The sequence below is a fragment of the Myotis daubentonii genome, chromosome 1 (assembly GCF_963259705.1).
Source record: "Myotis daubentonii chromosome 1, mMyoDau2.1, whole genome shotgun sequence".
In the NCBI taxonomy this organism is placed as follows: Eukaryota; Metazoa; Chordata; class Mammalia; order Chiroptera; family Vespertilionidae; genus Myotis; species Myotis daubentonii.
In genome coordinates this window covers 104,612,034-104,630,072 of record NC_081840.1, presented here as the reverse complement: position 1 = coordinate 104,630,072, position 18,039 = coordinate 104,612,034, and the positions used below count along the sequence as shown (strand labels likewise).

The 18,039-nt window shown below is 43.6% G+C and overlaps 1 protein-coding gene and 1 pseudogene across 28 annotated transcripts in view; both read left to right on the top strand.

Annotated features, from left to right (window-relative positions):
* The window catches only part of PARD3 (par-3 family cell polarity regulator), a 780,879-nt gene that overhangs the window by 51,125 nt on the left and 711,715 nt on the right, over nt 1-18,039 (top strand). The window lies entirely within an intron of this gene.
* Nucleotides 9,354-12,280, top strand: LOC132226168 (nuclear prelamin A recognition factor-like; annotated as a pseudogene).

Genomic DNA, 18,039 nt, shown 5'->3' with positions numbered 1-18,039 from the left:
CAGTGGTCAGCAAACTCAATAGTCAACAGAGCCAAATATCAACGGTACAATGATTGAAATTTCTTTTTAGAGCCAAATTTTTTAAACTTAAACTATATAGGTAGGTACATTGTTATTAACTTAATTAGGGTACTCCTAAGGCTTAGGAAGAGCCACACTCAAGGGGCCAAAGAGCCTCATGTGGCTTGCGAGCCGCAGTTTGCTGACCACTGTCCTAGGAGATGTGTCGGTAAACATATTGCTCCGAGATATGTCTGCTATTTTGCTGCCTATGGCTTCTTCTAAGATTTTTATGGTTTCCCGTCTTACATTTAAAAGTCTTTTTTCCATTTCGAGTTTATTTTTGTATATGGTATAAGTTGGTGGTCTAGTTTCATTTTTTGCATGTAGCTGTCCAATTTTCCTAACATCATTTATTGAAGAGATTGTTTTAACTTCATTGTATGCTCTTGCCTCCTTTGTCAAATAATTGAGCATAGTGGCTTGGGTTGAGTTCTGGGTTCTCTGTTCTGTTCCATTGGTCTAAATGTGTGTTCTTGTGCCAGTAACAGGCTGTTTTGAGAACAGTGGCTTTGTAATATAGCTTGATATCTGGTATTGTAATCCCTCCAGTTTTGTTCTTCTTTCTCTGGATTGCTGTGGCTATTCATGGTCTTTTTTAATTATATATAAATTTTTGGAGAGTTTGTTCTAGGTCTGTGAAATATGCCGTTGGTATTTTAGTGGGGATTGCATTGAATCTATAGATTGCTTTGGGTAGTATGGACATCTTAATGATGTTGATTCTACCAATCCATGAACACGGTATATTCTTCCACTTGTTTATATCTTCCTCTCTCATTTTTCAGTGCCCCCTAGTTTTCTGAGTACAGGTCTTTTACTCTATAGTTAAGTTTATTCCTAGGTATCTTAATTTTTTTTTTTTTTTGCAGTGGTAAATGGGATTGTTTTTTTAGTTTCTCTTTGAGTTCATCATTGGTGTATAAAAATGCCATAGATTTCTGGGTGTTAATTTTGTATCCTGCTACGTTGCCGAATTCATTTATTAAATCTAGTAGTTCTTTGATGGAGTCTTTAGGGTTTTTTATGTACAATATCATGTCATTTGCAAATAAGGACAGTTTTACTTCTTTTCCAATTTGGATACCTCTTTTTTCTTCTTGTATGATTGCTATGGCTAGTACTTCCAATGTGTCAAACAGGAGTGATGAAAGTGGGCATCCCGGTCTTGTTCCTGTTCTTAGAGGAAATGATTTTAGTATTTTTCCATTGAATATGATGTCTATAGGTTTGTCATATAAGGCTTTTATTATGTTGAGGAATGATCTCTTTATTCCGACCTTGCTGAGAGTTTTTCTCAAAAAAGGGTGTTGGGTTTTGTTAAATGCTTTTTCTACATCAATTGATACAATCATGTGGCATTTCTCTTTCAATTTGTTTATGTGATGTATCATGTTTATTGATTTGTGTGTATTGTACCAGCCTTGCATCCCTGGTATAAATCCCACTTGGTCATGGTGTATGACCTTTTGAATGTATTGCTGGATGAGATTTGCTAATATTTTGTTGAGGATTTTAGCATCCATGTTTGCCGGGGTCCAACCCCAGCGGGTCCAGGGGTTCCCAAAGGTGTGGACGGAGTTGGCGAAGAAGGAATGACACGGAGACAGCGTTCAGTTGATCAGCAGCCCAGCCAGGATCTCTAGCCCGGATCTCCAGAGAGGTTCTGCTTCGGATCTCCAGCGAGGTTCTGTAGCCATGTTCCCTCGCTAGGTTCTCCAGCCAGGTTCTGTCCAGGCTCTCCAGTCAGGTTCAGTGTCCAGGTTCCAGTCAGGTTCTCCTGCCAATCTCTACAGTCAGGTTCAGTCCAGGATCCCTTGCCATGTTCTCCCGCTAGGCTCTGTCTCTAGGCTCCAAGGCCAGTCTCTGTCCAGGATCCCCTGCCATGCTCTCTCCAGCGAAGCTCCTCCGTCTCCAGAGAACGCTCCCTGTAGGTTCCGGGCCTAGGCTCTGTCTCTCTTGGTCCTGTCTTCTGAGTTCTGTGTCCTTAGTTCGGTGTTCTGAGTTCTGAGTGTTTCTGTCTTGTTACAACTGTATTTATACCAGTTGATTCAATCCTATCAATCTCTATTACAAAGGTTAGGGCGTTTCTTATCTCCATTCCAGGGAGAAAAGATTATGTAGTTTAAGCATGATTGTTCATAGTTAAAGGGATTAATTACCCGCCTGGCACTTAGTTGAGGGGTTTTATTCCCTCCCTAACTTCAGGGGAAAATCCCTACCTGGGGATTCAACCTTTCTCGGAGAGGTGACCTTGGTTAAAACACAGCGCCAAGAAGGTGAGCAAACATATTAAGAACCGTATGCCATATATGCCAGGTCCCTTGAAACAGCAAGGATGGACTGGCTCCCGGCACATGTTCATTAGGGATATTGGCCTGTAATGCTCTTTCTTTGTAGTGTTTTTTTTTTTTCTGGTTTTGGGATTAGGGTAATGCTGGCTTCATAGAAGGAGCTTGGAAGTGTTACTTCCTCTTGAGTTTTTTGGAATAGCCTGAGGAGGGTAGGTTTTAGTTATTCTTTGAGTATAATTAAGTGATTGAGGCTGTATTTTAATTTAATTTAATTATTATTATTATTATTATTTTTAATCCTCACCTGAGAGCAACAAGAAAAGCCCAGCATGCTTATACTATAATGTGGTGTTATGTGTACTTTAACCTATGTTTATCCCTATCAAGCTACGAGCTCCTTTAGAGCAAAGCTCCAGCTCTTTCTGTGTGTGCTCTAACGGATGCCAGATAAATAGATGAACCAATATATGTCTGAAGTGAAGTTTGGGTAGGTTTTTGGGAGTAAAATGAAAACTATGTTAAGTTCTTTAATATATGCAACCAATCTCCCTATGAGGGAGGTAGATACTATCTCCCATCCCTCACCCATTTTATAGATTAGAAACGGAAAGCTTAGAGAAGTGAAGTAACTAGCCTGCATCACCCAGAAAATGGCAGAGAGCTATGGAAAGAGCTCAGATGACCTATTCATTTTCATATCTTAATACTTGTGGAAAGCCTTCAGATACATTAATTCAAAGCACTCATTGAGTACATAGTACTGTATGAAGCCTTTGAGGGTTAGTCATGTTCTGGACCTCAAGAGGCTTTCATTGAAACTGTAGCAGAATATACAAATGTAGGAGTTTGTCTAATTGAAAACAAATTGTTAAAAATTTGGAGGGTGGGCCAAGGTGGACCTAATTCTTGTTCACTAGTACAGAATGGAGGCTGTAATGGTGACTGTGGTGGGAGGAGAGCAGAATGAATGCAGGGCTGACTGTGTTTCTTCTGTGATGCTAAATTTAATGTTCCTTCAGAGACTTTCAATTAAGCCAGTTGAAGACAGTATTTTATGTGAAAACTTGTTTGTAGGGTGGGTAAATGAGTGGTGACAGATTTCTTCAGGGTGGTGGTCTGCAAGCAGTGGCTGCATATGTGGTGTTATTGAAAGCCCACCAGCATTGAGCATACAGAAGTTCTGAGATTTAGCTGTGCCCTCAGCACTTATCAGATAGCTGTAAAAGCATGACACAGGGCAGTGAGCATTATGTGGGCCAAATGTGATTATATGGAGAGTGAAGGTTTATTGACAGTGACATCAATTTGAAGTTGACATAGGATGGCATAATAGTATTCAGTTTTAGCAAGAGGCAGAATTAAAGGAATTTGTTGATGGAATCCTTGAAAGGGGAGGTGTTGAACATGAGTGAGTATTATGTACACTGAGGTTGACAGTGAACTAGCGTTCAATGCTGGGAACTGGATATTTACCTGTTTATACCTAAGTGAATTGTACCCATCAGAGCTCTTTCTCCTTGCACTCGGTTTTTCTAATTCATGTTATCTCCCTAGGACAGTGATGGCGAACCTATGACACGCGCACTCATTTTTTTGGTTGATTTTTCTTTGTTAAATGGCATTTAAATATATAAAATAAATATCAAAAATATAAATCTTTGTTTTACTATGGTTGCAAATATCAAAAAATTTCTATATGTGACATGGCACCAGAGTTAAGTTAGGGTTTTTCAAAATGCTGACACACTGAGCTCAAAAGGTTCGCCATTAGTGCCCTAGGATCTGGCCACATCCTAATTATTCTCAGCAGGTGATGGCATGTTTGCAGGGCTTCATCCAGGGCTGGGAGCCAGGGACCAAGCCATTTTCCTGGCTTCACCATCCAGTGTTCAGAGAATAAAAGTGGGCCAGTGCCAAGTCAGGTCTCTTTTTTTTCACTGTGTTGTGACATTCTCAGATAATAATTCTAGGCCTATATTTGGTAAACATGGATCTTCAGAAGATCCTTAGATGGAACTGACAATATAAGGAGACGAATGAGAAAAATTTTGCCCATTTGCTTAAAAAAGAAATTAATGCCTCTTATAGAGAAATTGGAATCTCATAACTTAACATTTAAATTTTCATCTTTTTCCTCTCATATTTTATTAATTTGGAGGTCATAGTAAGTATGATCATTTCCTGCTTTAAAAACATATTCGTGCCCTAGTTAGGTGGCCCAGTTGGTTGGAGCATCATCCTGTACATCAAAAGGATGTGGGTTCGATTTCCGGTGAGGTCACATATCTAGGTTTTGGTTCGATTTCTGGTCGGGTGAGTATAGAAGGCAACCAGTTGATTTTTCTCTCTCACATTGATTTTTCTCTCTCTCTTTCCCCCTTCCTCTCTCACTCAGCGCAATAAAAAAACATCCTCGGGTGAAGATTTAGAAAACAAAACAAGAACATAATTGACAAGTAAAATAAAAAAGTCAAAGTTTTCTTGTTAGAAATGTTTCAGACTTTCTTAATGGCTTACATGTTTTTTTACATGTTTAACCAGAGGATATTTTTTACTTTTTTATTTTTTGAGAGAGAGAGAGAGACAGAGAGAGAGAGAGAGAGAGAGAGAGAGAGAGAGCGCGAGTGAGCGAGAGGAAGCAGGATATGGGATGGGGAGAGAAACATTGATGTGAGAGAGACACACATAGGTTGGCTGCCTCCCGCAGGAATCTCAGCTAGGCCAGGATGACCTGCAATGCACACTGGCCAGGAGAGCTTATATGTTTCTTTGTATGGATATATGTTTATATAACTTTTCTTCTTAGACACATAATTTGTTTGTAAAAATAGCCCTGTGATGAATTTGTTTATATGCAAATACTTATCTAAATATCCAGTATTATCTTGAAGTTCCAAAAGAGGAATTATTAGGTTAAAGAAAAGGAATTTTATATATCTTGCCATGTTGCTTTTTAGAAAGGCTGTAATTTTATGTTCCACCAGCATACTAGTATTGTACACACTTCCACATTTATCAATTTAATGATACAATTTTTAAAATTTTGCTAACTTTGTTAAAAATTGCAATTAAATAAAGTATGATGCTTTCTGGAAATTTACTGAATTTGTATTCATCCATGATTTGGATTGCAACAGTAACAGGTTTGGGACTATTTGTCAACCAGAACCCCAAAGAGAACTGAATGCCACTTTTCAAGATGCTTCTACTTGTATTAACAAGAAGTTGTTTACTGAATTCGCCTTGAGGTTGATTTTAAAAGACACAGAGTCAGTTGAGCCTTCTCAGGCTGCACAGGTGTTCTGGAGCACCCTGTGAAGGCCTGTTATTTACTTATGCCTCCAGAGCTGTGTTCCTCTCTTCCTGTTCCCTGAAACCACCTTTCCAGAGGAACAAGGTTCAGCAGCTAGGGGAGCACACCTGCCCCTCTCTATCTCATTATCCTGTTCTATTTTTTTCAGTGCACTTTCATCAACTGAAATTAGCTTATATCATTGATTCTGTCTTGTTCCTTTAGAATCCAAGGTCTCTTATAACAAGAACTCAGTTTTTCTTATTCATGTTGGCTCCCCAGGACCTGGCCTACATTAGGTGCTGAATATACAGAGTGACCAGATTATTATGACCACCTGACGTTTGTAGGCAAATTAGCTATAATTTCACACTGAAATTGCTAGAGGGCCAGACCATTATAAATAAGGAAGTATGTTGTTTACCATGACAATAGGAGTGATTTTTTTCTGAAGATATGGGTAAACAATGCGATTTAACAGCTTTTGAAAGTGGGCTATACAGTGGGGCCTTGACTTACGAGTTTAATTCGTTCCAAGACCGTATCTCAAAAAACTTGTTAGTCGGGACACTCGTAAGTCAAGGCCCCACTGTATTTGAACGTGAGTGGCCAGATTATTATGACCACCCCATCAGTACTGCGTTGGGCCACCTTTTGCCTTCAATACTGCAGCAATTCTTCTTGGCATTGACTCCACGGGATGTTGAAAGGTGATGTGAGGATTCTGACACCATGCCTGATGAATAGCACTGTCCAGTTCTGTGAGATTTGATGGTTGTGGAACCAGCTGCCTGATGGCTCTTTTAACTTTCTCCCACAAATGCTCAATTGGATTGAGATCTGGTGATTGTGGGGGCCACCTAAGCAAGGTAAAGTCTCCTTCATGTTCTTGAAAGCACTCCTGCACAATAGGAGCACCGTGGCATGGCGCATTGTCTTGTAACTCAGTGGTCGGCAAATTCATTAGTCAACAGAGCCAAATATCAACAGTATAACGATTGAAATTTCTTTTTAGAGCCAAATTTTTTAAACTTAAACTATATAGGTAGGTACATTTTTATTAACTTAGAGTACTCCTAAGGCTTAGGAAGAGCCACACTCAAGGGGTCAAAGAGCCACATGTGGCTCGCGAGCCGCAGTTTGCTGACCACGGGTCTTGTTGGAAGAAGCCATCTCCATTGGGATATGCCATCAACATGATAGATTGAACTTGATCAGCAGCGATACTTAGGTATGTTGTGCTATTCAGACGTTGTTCCATACGAATTAAAGGGTCCAAATCATGCCAGGAAAACATGCCCCAAACCATAACACTGCCCCCACCAGCTTGAAGGGTTGTACTCATGCATGTGGGGTGCATGCTTTCATGCTGTTTCTGCCAAATTCTCACTGCCATCTGCATGATGCAACTGGAAATGTGATTCATCGGACCACATGACTTTTTTCCAGTGCTCGACTGTCCAATCCTTGTGTTCCTTTGCGAATTGGAGACGTTTTATCTTGGTAACTGCAGACAGCAAAGGTGTTCAAACAGGCCTTTGGCTTCCATATCCCATATGATGCAGTGTACGGCTAATTTGCCTACAAAGCTCAGGTGGTCATAATAATCTGGCCACTCAGTGTATATGTTCATTGAATGAACCCCAGAGGCTTTCTGTTGCCAGTGAAAACAAGTGCAGACTTTGACTCTATCTTCAGTTTGCCATGTGCTACCTTTTCAGACTGTCTTCATGAATTACACTTTTCTAAATCCATGAGCTGCTCTCTCTGGTCCCAGGTGTGCTGCTGCATGGGGTGGGAGTTTGGGAGTCCTTTATTTGGAATGCCTCCTTTCACATTGAGGCTAGGTCTGAAGAAATGTTGAGTCTTTAGTATCCAACTCAATTTTTTACTTGTCTTTAAATTCTTTTCCAATTAATTACTTAAAATATAGCTGGTAGGAATCTTGGCCAAGATCTAGTCTCATTAGAATGTGTATCTGTGTTTTTCTGTTAACTTTTGCTCTAGGAGTTTCAAAGAATCTTTGGGGCTAGTAGCAAATGTGGATAATTGTTTCTTGATTAGGAGTCAGTTTTGACAGTTCCTGCTGAAATGTTTTGCTGTTTGGGATTGAAGCAGATGGTCGTTTGTGGCAGAACAGATGTGTTTTGAATCAGATCTTTTTAATCTGCTCTTGTACCGTGAAGTGTTTCCCTCGGCAAATACCCACTTCTGACCTGCTTGTTTCAGCTGTTGGTGATTTTCCCCTATTAAGGGACTACACAGAGCAGTGGTTCTCAACCTTGGCTGCACATTAGAATCACCTGGGAATCTTTTTAAAATCCTGATTTCTGGGCCTCGTCCTCCGGAAATTCTGTTTCTTTGTTAAGGCATGGGGCCAGATGGAGCCTCTTGCAAGAAAAGGAACCATGAGTCCAGGTCCTGCCTGCTTTTTATTCAGTTGGTTACACATTTGCCCTTTAGCAATGCATATAGGCAGAGCAGATAGAATCAAAGGTAAAGTTTAGTAAACAATGTAAAGATGATCAGTCAGGAAATCACCTGAGCCATAGCAGTCACAGCAGGAGCAATCCCATGCTGATGTCAGCCCTGCTGAGGTCAAGGTCCATTCATATTCCAGTGTCTTTTTTGCACTTTCATGCTAATACTGTTATGCCTTAGTCCCAGGCATCTCCCTGTCTTTGTTTTCTTAATAAATCTTAAAAAGTGTATGCCATCTGTAGGGCTTATCTTTTTAAGACACTTTGCAGACTAGAAATAAACATATAAGACCCAGAATGAGACAGACAATAGTGGTTATGCTAAGAGGCAAATGTGGGGAGATCCAGTGAAAAGGATCAAATTCTTTCATGTCCTTTTAAAATAGTTGCCAGGCATCTAAGGAATTAGTCTGTAAGTTTGCCTGGGGCTGCTGCTATCTGGGGCTGGAGTATTCCATTGTGTGCAGCCACAGGTACAGGTTGAGGCTCCAGGTGCAAGGTCCTCATTAATTTGGTCAGTTCCTCCCACAGATCCATGTTTAAGTTTGATGTTCCTTGCAGGAATCCACATGGGCTTGGAGGAGTTTTATGGAAATACATAAGCATATTCTCAATCAAAGGTTAATAAAGGGTCGGTTGGGACCCTTCTATAAACCAGACTCATGATCCTTCCATCTGACTAAGCCTTTTTTCTTTGGCTCATCATGACACCAGTGAGGCTCCATTGGTGTCTTGCCATCAGCGTTATAAGTGAAAAAATTTCAGGTAATTGAGGCTTGGTGTAGTCTACCGACAGGAGATTTTTCTAGTATTTCCCCTTTTTGTTTTTCAAGTTGGGATTTTAGCCGCTGATGTTGGCGTTTTGTAATTGCCTGTCCTTGGGAATTTTATGGTATTCCTGCAATGTGTTGAATTTTCCATTTTGTACAGAATTGCTGGAAATGACAGCTTGTGTATACAGCTCCATTATAAGTTTTAATAATTTTTGGAATTCCCATGATAGCAAAAGTAGCTAGGCAATGATTAATGATGTGTTTCGCTGTTTCCCTTGTAGATGTGGTGGCCCAAAGGACTTTTGAAAAGGTATCTACAGAGACATACAATGCCCCAAGGTGTCCAAAAGGAGTATAATGTATTACATTCATTTGCCAGATATGGTCCCTTATCAATCCTCGAGGGTTAATTCCTGTATGAGGCCATTGAAGCAGATGTAACATACAAGTGGGACATTCCTTGATAATTTGTTTAGTCTGCTGTTGACTGATTGAGAATTGTTTAGATAGCATTTTGGCAGGCTGATGTAAAAGCTGGTGAGTTTCTGTGGCCTGTTGTAATAAAGTAACTAATTGATCAGCATATGCATTTCCTTTTGTTAAAGGACCAGGCAGAGTGGTATGAGTCCTGATATCTATATATGTAAAAAGCCAGTGACCAGAATGACCAGAACAGCCGGGTAGACCAGTCGCTATGAAGCACACTGACCACCAGGTGGCAGACGCTCAACGCAGGAGCTGACCCCTCATGGTCAGTGCGCTCCCACAGCAGGAGTGCCGGTTCTGACCGACCCATTCAGGAGGCCCACCAGCCCAGCGGCAGCCACTCACTTCCTCAGTAGTCCTGCAGGTTCAAGCTCCAGAGGACGGGTCAGTCCCCAATGGACCAGTGCTGCCAGCACGATCCCAACAGCGCTGCCGGCCTCCTCGAACTCGGCCTTGGGCACTGTGGCCGCTTCCCTAGACATTCCACAGGGAAGAAAGGATACCTCCAGCAGTACCAGGGGCGACCAGTGGTGACTGCTCTCCCCGTGCTTCCTCCAGGTCACACAAGCCGGCCCCCGTCCGCCCTGTTCCAGATGAAGTGTGATCACTGCACACGGAAGGAATGTAGTAAAGAAACAAAAACCGATGACTAAGAGAATGCCACAGTCAGCATCCAGAGTCCGGCTCAGGAGAAGAGAGAGAAGGGAGAATTCCATAAGTTGGCCGATGCCAAGATATTTCTGAGTGACTGCCTGGTGTGTGACAGTTGTGCGATCACAGAGGAAGGAGTCCAAGTTTCTCAGCAGAACGCCAAGGACTTCTTCTGTGTTCTGAACCTTAATAAGAAATGTGATACCTCACAGCACAAAGTGCTGGCAGTGTCAATGTGTCCTCACTCTCTGCCTTATTTTGCTGCTAAATTCAGCCTTAGTGTCACTGATGCATCCAGATGGTTCTGCGGCTTCCTCAAAAGCCTTTGGGGCACACTGTCTTTGACATGACAATAGCCGCGGACTTCAGCATCCTAGATAGTCAGAAAGAATTTGTGCCGCCAGCACCATGAGGAAGAGCCCCAGCTACCCATGCGGACCTCCGCCTGCCCCAGCTGCGTCCGATATGCAGAGCGCATGCTGGGTCACCCCATCACCGCCCACTTCTGCATGGCCAAGTCTCCCTAGCAGATCATGGGCTCTCTGGTGAAGGATTACTTCGCCAGATGGCAGAACCTGTCCACAGACAAGATTTTCCATGTCATTGTGGCCCCGTGTTATTACAAGAAATTGGAGGCCCTTCGAGAAGATGTTCCCACAGCTTTGCATAGTTCCCGGGGTGCTGACTGCATGTTAGGCTCAGGTGAAATTGTCCAGATAATGGAGCAAAGTGACCTTGCCTTGAACGCTACCGTGGACGCTCTGTTTGGAGACATGAAGGAGGAGGTGGTGAGGCTCCACGAGGGTGCCAGCTCCGACGGGTACCTGGTGCACATCTTCAGGCACACGGCCAAGGAGCTGTTCATTGAGGACGTGGGGCTGCTCACCTCCCACACCCTGAGGAACAAAGACTTCCAGGAGGTCACCCTTGAAAGGGACAGAGAGGTTCTGCTACGCTTTGAGGCTGCTTACGGCTTTTGGAACATCCAGAAGTGGTCCTGAAGCTGTAGAGGGGCAAGTTCCTCTGCCACTTCGTGGAGGTCCTGGCCTGCACCAGGCATGCTTAAGCAGCAGGGGCCAGGCCCAGGTGGAGGACAGACGTGCAGACAGGGCACTGCTGCGGCAGATGGAAGGCATCTACACTGCCATCCCAGTGTGGCCCCTGGAGACCAGCGCCCATGTGCAGGAGTATACTAGGAGTGGCTGGGGGGGTGGGGCACGACTCCCCCTGGGCTCAGGCGGCCCTGCACACCACCTAGCAGGGCCCAGGGCAGCCTGACAGGACATCAAGTGGTAAAGGTCCAGCAGACGCCCGGCCTGCAGGCTGCCTGAGAAGGGGTGTCAGATGGGTGAAGGAAAGGCTTAGCATCTCTGTCATCACTTTGGTTTTCAGAATTCCTTGCTCCTCATCTGTCGGCTCCCTCCCTCTGAGGGGCGCTGTTGTCGTGGGGTGCAAGTGAAATATTGTATCTTGAGAGGATTGTCCCAATGTACGTATCCTTTTATCCGACGATGAAAAAATCCCAAAGAACAAGAATGGAGGAGACAGACTACTGTCCTTTAGACTTACAAAAACCCCGGAAGTGTCCTGTGAAGAGCTGAGACTTGGTTCTGTCCATGTGCCTCAGAATGATTGGGTGAGGAAATGGCCGGGTTTGGCCCTGACTTTACCCACTTATGTTACTCTTGGACGTGTCTTTGCCACAATGTGAATAAACATTTGGAATAGGGGCTCATAAGAAGGTTTGCATCCCAACTTTTCTTGAAACAGATCTATGTTATGCAGCTGTGGCCACCGTCCTGAGACCAGGTTCCTGTTATTGGGAATCAGGAGGCACTGGAATGGAGGCATCTCCCCCGGATCCTTTTACATTCAGGGATTCAGCTGAACTTACTTTGGGGGAGGCTTGGCAAGGGTGACAGGTATCACAGATGGAAGGATGGAGAATGGAGAGGTGGACACCCTGCTCGGTCCCTCCCTGGGTCAGGCAGATGAAGGCCAGCCAGCCCGCCCCACAATTGGGTGAGATGGTGTCCTCTGTGTTCACCTCTCACCCTGTGGTCCTGGCCACTCCCCTCAGCTCTGGGCAGCCCTCTGTGTTCCATGACAGTGTGCTCTGCCCTCACATGCTGCTCACCCTAAATGAGAAGGAAGAGAGCAGTTGGCCCACAGACAACTACACAGAAAGATACGCAGCCGTCATAGAGCCCAGCACCCTGTGCACGTTAGGGCCGTCCTGTGAAGTGAGGCCTGTGGCCAGCCTGGTGTTGGTTTCTAGAGCACTTAGATTTTTGTTTCCATGTCGGTGACATTCTTGAACCCCTCAGCCTGTTAGATTTCCCTTTCATGTGTTATTGTACAGCCTGTTAGATTTCCCTTTCATGTGTTATTGTACCTGTGCACCCATCTGGGTTGATAACTGGGACATTGTGTGAAATTACCTATTTTCTGATTTCAATCTATTTACAGTGGGGTTTCATCCTCTGTGGTAACGTAGATCCATTTCTGATTATGGAATAAACAGTTGAAGTGTCAAAAAAAAAAAAAAAAAGCAGCTGGCAGTTGGCTCCTGACAACTGGCGGGAACGTCTCTGGGACGGATCTGGATCCCAGGCCAGCAAGGGCTTCTCACTGTCTGCCTGGAGGGCCGATCAGGTCTTGGCTCCTCCCCACCCCACTTAGGACCCTACTGGTGCATGAATTTGTGCACTGGGCCTCTAGTGAGTAATATAAAAGGGATATTGTTTTTGCTGTACAATTTGTTGTACCTGTTTAAATAGTATAATTAGACTTTGGTCACTAAGTCATTTTAATTGAGTAGTCTCAATTTTGTTTACCAGGCCAACAGCATAGGCAGAATTAGAAATAACATTGAGAGGCTTCTGGAAATTCTGCAATGCAGCCTTGATAGCTTTTAATTTGATTCTTTGTACAGAGGTGTGACTCATCTGGATGACTTGGTCTGAATTTACTGTATGATAAGCAGCTTTGCCATTAGAGGAGCTGTCAGTAAAAATAGTTAATGCTCCAGGAATAAGTTCCTGCCTAGTATTTTTTGGTATAATAATAGGGGTGTAATATAAAAACTGTAGTAATTTGTTTTTTAGTAGGTTCCCCCAAATATTCATTTATTCTAATTTGCCAATTCAAATCAGTCTGAAATAAGGTTTCTCTTGCTTCCAGGTAAGGGGAAGATAAATGCATTGTGGTTTTTATTCTTTAATCTGCCTGCAGTGCTTTCTGAGTTGAGCTATTAATTGAGCCATGTAACCACAGTTTTAGAGGATTGATGCCCTAAGTGGACCCACTAAATAATAGTAGCAGAGTCCTTATTTTGGAAGATGACCCCAGTGGACTATTTGTAGTAGGATTAATCTGTCCTAATAAAGGCAACCTCGGTTGTTCCCGTGCTACTTGGGCTGAGGAGATTGCCTGTTTAATTCTTACTAACTTCTTCCTAGTTTCATTTGTTAATGTTCGGGGTGAGGAAAGATTAGAATCACCCCTAAGTATATTGAATAAATTTGTCATTTCTTCCATAGAGATTTTTGGAGAAGGTCTTAACCAATGTACCCTAATAATTTTTGAAAGTCATTTAGGGTCCTGAGGCAATTCTTTTGTATTTTTACCTTTTGAGGCCTAATACATTGGTTTTCAATTATGGTTCCTAGATATTTGAAGGGCGTTCCTTTCTATATTTTTTCCCGGAGAAATTCTTAAGCCCCATTTAGGGAGTATTTTTTCTAATTGGGTAAACATTGTTAAAGTCTGCTTTCCCCCTGGGCTTGCCATAAATTGCTATATTAAAGACTTTTACTTTCTTTCAAACAGAACAACCAACTTGGTTGCTTTCCAGAAAAACAAGTAGGAGAGAGACATGCTGGCCAATACTGCAATGTATACATTTGCAATGTATACGTTTTAAGTAAAAGTAACTTTGTTTTTACTTATAGTGTGTTAATGGTGAGATTTATTGCTTGAATAATAATTTTTAGTTTACTTTGTAAATAGTGGTGGAAGAGATTTAAAAAAATTTTTAGGTTTAAATTCTGAATATTCTTTTCTGGCTAGTGTTCATTTGTATATTTCATTTAGGCATGCTATGAAGGGAGTATTACCTTTTGTGTGTATATACCAATGTATGTATGTATGTATGTGTATGTATATATATATGTTTTTATGCATGCTAGAGGCCCGGTGCATGAAATTCATGCACAGGGGGTGTGGGGTGTGTGTGTGTGTCCCTCAGCCTGACCTGACCTGTACCCTGTCCAATTTGGGAGGCCTCAGGGGATGTCCTACTGATGGGTTAGGCCTGCTCCCTGTGGTTCTCTGCTCTCTGCGGGGCCTGCCTGCTCCCCGGTCGCTGAGACGTCAGCCAAGCAGGCCATGCTGGGTGCCACCTGCAGGCGGCGCTTGCCTGCTCCCAGATCACTGCAGCGACGGCCTACCCTGCTGGGAACTGCCTGCAGGCCGGGCTTGCCTACTCTCTGATCGCCGTGGCAACAGCCAAGCAGGCCGTGCTGTGCTGGGGCCGTCTCCTCCTGCTGTCAGTCTCCATGGAGGCGATGAGGTTAATTTGCATTCTCACTCCTGATTGGCTGTGGGCATCGTGAAGGTACGGTCAGTTTGCATCTTTCTCTTTTATTAGTGTAGATCAGGGGTGGGCAAACTTTTTGACTTGAGGGCCACAATGGGTTCTTAAACTGGACCGGAGGGCTGGAACTAAAACATGGATGGAGTGTTTGTGTGAACTAATATAAATTCAAAGTAAACATCATTACATAAAAGGGTACGGTCTTTTTTTTTTTTAGTTTTATTCATTTCAAACGGGCCGTAGTTTGCCCACGGCTGGTCTAAGGTAACACCACTGATCATTGCTCCAAGATACCTTCCCTTTTCCGAAAGGAAGAGAAACCTGCAGTCTCAGCTCTCTCTAGGTTTTGCTCCTGATTTCCATACTTGATCCGGATTTAGACTGGAGAGCTTTTCTAAACTCATACCTGCAAGAACCACCATAGTCACTGCCACTCAGTTACATTTGGCCCATGCATATGGCTTGTCTGGTTGTCTTGCGTCTATTTCCCTTGTGTCATTTTCGTCATCTTCCAAAGAAAAACAGTCTTGGTCCTATTCTATATCATCCATGAAGAGATGGGGCTTAGGCCAAGGGGCCACCCAAAATTGGGTGGGGCGCACCTCCCCTTAAACCAGCCTTTCCCTCTTCATGCGTACAGAAGTCTCGGATGCATCCCCAAATTGTGAGAAATGGCTTATCTTTCCAAATTTCAAATGACAGACTAGGAAACAAAAACATGGCGAAAATGAGACTTTTAATAACACTCCCAAGAGCAGGTGCCCATTTTACAGGATCACAATAAAGGCAAGAGACAAGTAACCTAGTAATTTAATGGGCTGGGGCCTTTTCTAGTTGCCTCTACCTACCTTTGTCTAGGACAGTGGTCGGCAAACTCATTAGCCAACAGAGCCAAATATCAACAGTATGACGATTGAAATTTATTTTTAGAGCCAAATTTTTAAAAATTAAACTGTATAGGTAGGTACATTGTTATTAACTTAATTAGGGTACTCATAAGACTTAGGAAGAGCCACACTCAAGGGGCCAAAGAGCCGCATGTGGCTTGCGAGCCGCAGTTTGCCAACCATGGGTCTAGGAGAATCTTACTAGGACCTGTACTATCAACCATGTGTACTACTCATGTTCTTTCTCCCCATTCCCACATCCTGTTTGCTCTGGGGAAATTCAGTAATGGCCTGGCCACCTATTGTTTTTTTTCTATGAAGATAAATCAGAGGGATGCTTCCTACAGGGGGGCAATAGGGTGTAGGCATTTATTAACTTGAGAATAGTTCTGAGACAGTCTTTAAAATTTTTTACTAATTTCCATCTTTTCTGGAACACACACACACACACACACACACACACACACACACACAGGGTCCATAACGACCGACCGAAGGCTCGACCGAACACTGTAAGTCAGTCCTGCAGTCAGTGCTAGGTTGCTATGTCGACCCAGTACTGACTGCCTAGGGGGCTGCGGATCAGGCCCTGAGAGAGGCCTAGAGAGGCAGGGTCTGATCCGCAACCTCTGTGGCAGCTGTTGATCAACTATGTGGCAGCTGTTGATCAGCTATTGCCTCTCTCTCTCTCTCCGGGCCTCCAAGGGGCTGCTGATCAGCCCTGCCTCTCTGATCTGACCCGGAGATATGCCTGGAGACGCTGACTGGCATAGAATCCGACCAGTCAGAACCAAATCTGGGTGAACTGTGAGGAGCCAATGGCTGCCTAGGAGGCAGAGCTTTTGACACTGGCTGGCTGGCATAGAAACCAACCAATCAGAACCAAATCTGGGTGAACTGTGAGGAGCCAATGGCTGCCTAGGAGGCAGAGGTTTTGACACTGATTGGCATAGAAACTGACCAATCAGAACCAAATTGGCCGGCAGGGGAGGGCAGTTGGGAGCGAGATCAGTCCGAGGGGGGTGGGCAGTTAGGGGTGATCAGGCAGGCAGAGGCAGTTAAGGGCTATCAGGCCCGCAGGGGAGGACATTTGGGGGTGAGATCAGGCCAGCAGGGGAGGGCCATTGGGGGCAACCAGGCTGGCAGGGGAGGGCAGTTGGGGGTGAGATCAGACTGGCAGGGGAGGGCCGTTAGGGATGAGATCAAGCCATCTGGGGAGAGCAGTTGGGGGTGATCAGGCAGGCAGGCAGAGAAGTTAGGGGCAATCAGTCTGGGCTGAGGGAACCCCCCCACCCCCTGCACAAATTTCGTGCACCAGGCCACTAGTGTGTGTGTGTGTGTGTGTGTGTGTGTGTATTTAAATAGACTAACAATAAACAAATCAAAGAACAAAGACAAAACAATAATCAACAGGCACTTTTATATACGATATTTACAAGTGCACATAACACATAGATAAGACTTAATAAATCAGACTTCTTTTCATGGATCTTTTAGATGTCTTATAGTGCCTGGGACTTATAGCCAGAATGAGCCCAGAGGTCTCCCAGGTGGGGTGTCCAGTGAACACCCACAAACAGCCTGTTGTTCACAGATTTCATCATATTCTGCTCTCCATAGCAAATATTGACTGGCATCTAAAGTCGTTTTAACCAAAATCTGCCAGTCCCAAGGCATCATATGGTAATGAAGCCCCTTTGTAAAAGAACTGTTAGCCCCTTTTTCTCTAGTTGATGAGCCTTCCCTCAATAGAGGCAGAGGATCGGGGGCCTTAGGTATTACAGGCTTTACAGGCTCTACTTTAGGAGGAGGAGGGGGTGGTGGTGAATCCTCCTGGTGTTCTGTAGGCTTTTCATCCTCAATATGAAGTGGGCACAGTGCAATTCAGACAAGAGCCCACATAGTTAAAGATGACAAGGGCATCCGTTTTCCTTGAGCCTGATTTATCCTTAAATTCCTACCTACTTGTTCCCAGAGATCAAGGTTTAATGTTCTAGCATCAGGGAACCAAGAATTATATCCTATGGTAATATGCAAAAACTGTAAGAGAATACATTCTGACACATCAATTCCTTTATCCTTGAGCATGCAAACCAAAAGTCTGCAACAGTGGTTCTCAACCTTCCTAATGCCACCACCCTTTAATACAGTTCCTCATGTTGTGGTGATCCCCAACCATAAAATTATTTTCGTTGCTACTTCATAACTGCTATTTTGCTACTGTTATGAATCGTAATGTAACTATCTGATATGCAGGATGTACTTTCATTGTTACAAATTGAACATAATTAAAGCATAGTGATTAATCACAAAACCAATATGTAATTATATATGTGTTTTCTGATGGTCTTAGGCTACCCCTGTGAAAGGGTCATTTGACCCCCAAAGGGGTCGCGACCCACAGTTTGAGAACCGCTGGTCTACAATAATGTTTTTGCCTTTTACTCCAATTCTGCCTCATTGTAACCTGGCTGATTTCAGAAAAGTCCCTGTCTACTTAACAGTCGCATTTCCACAGC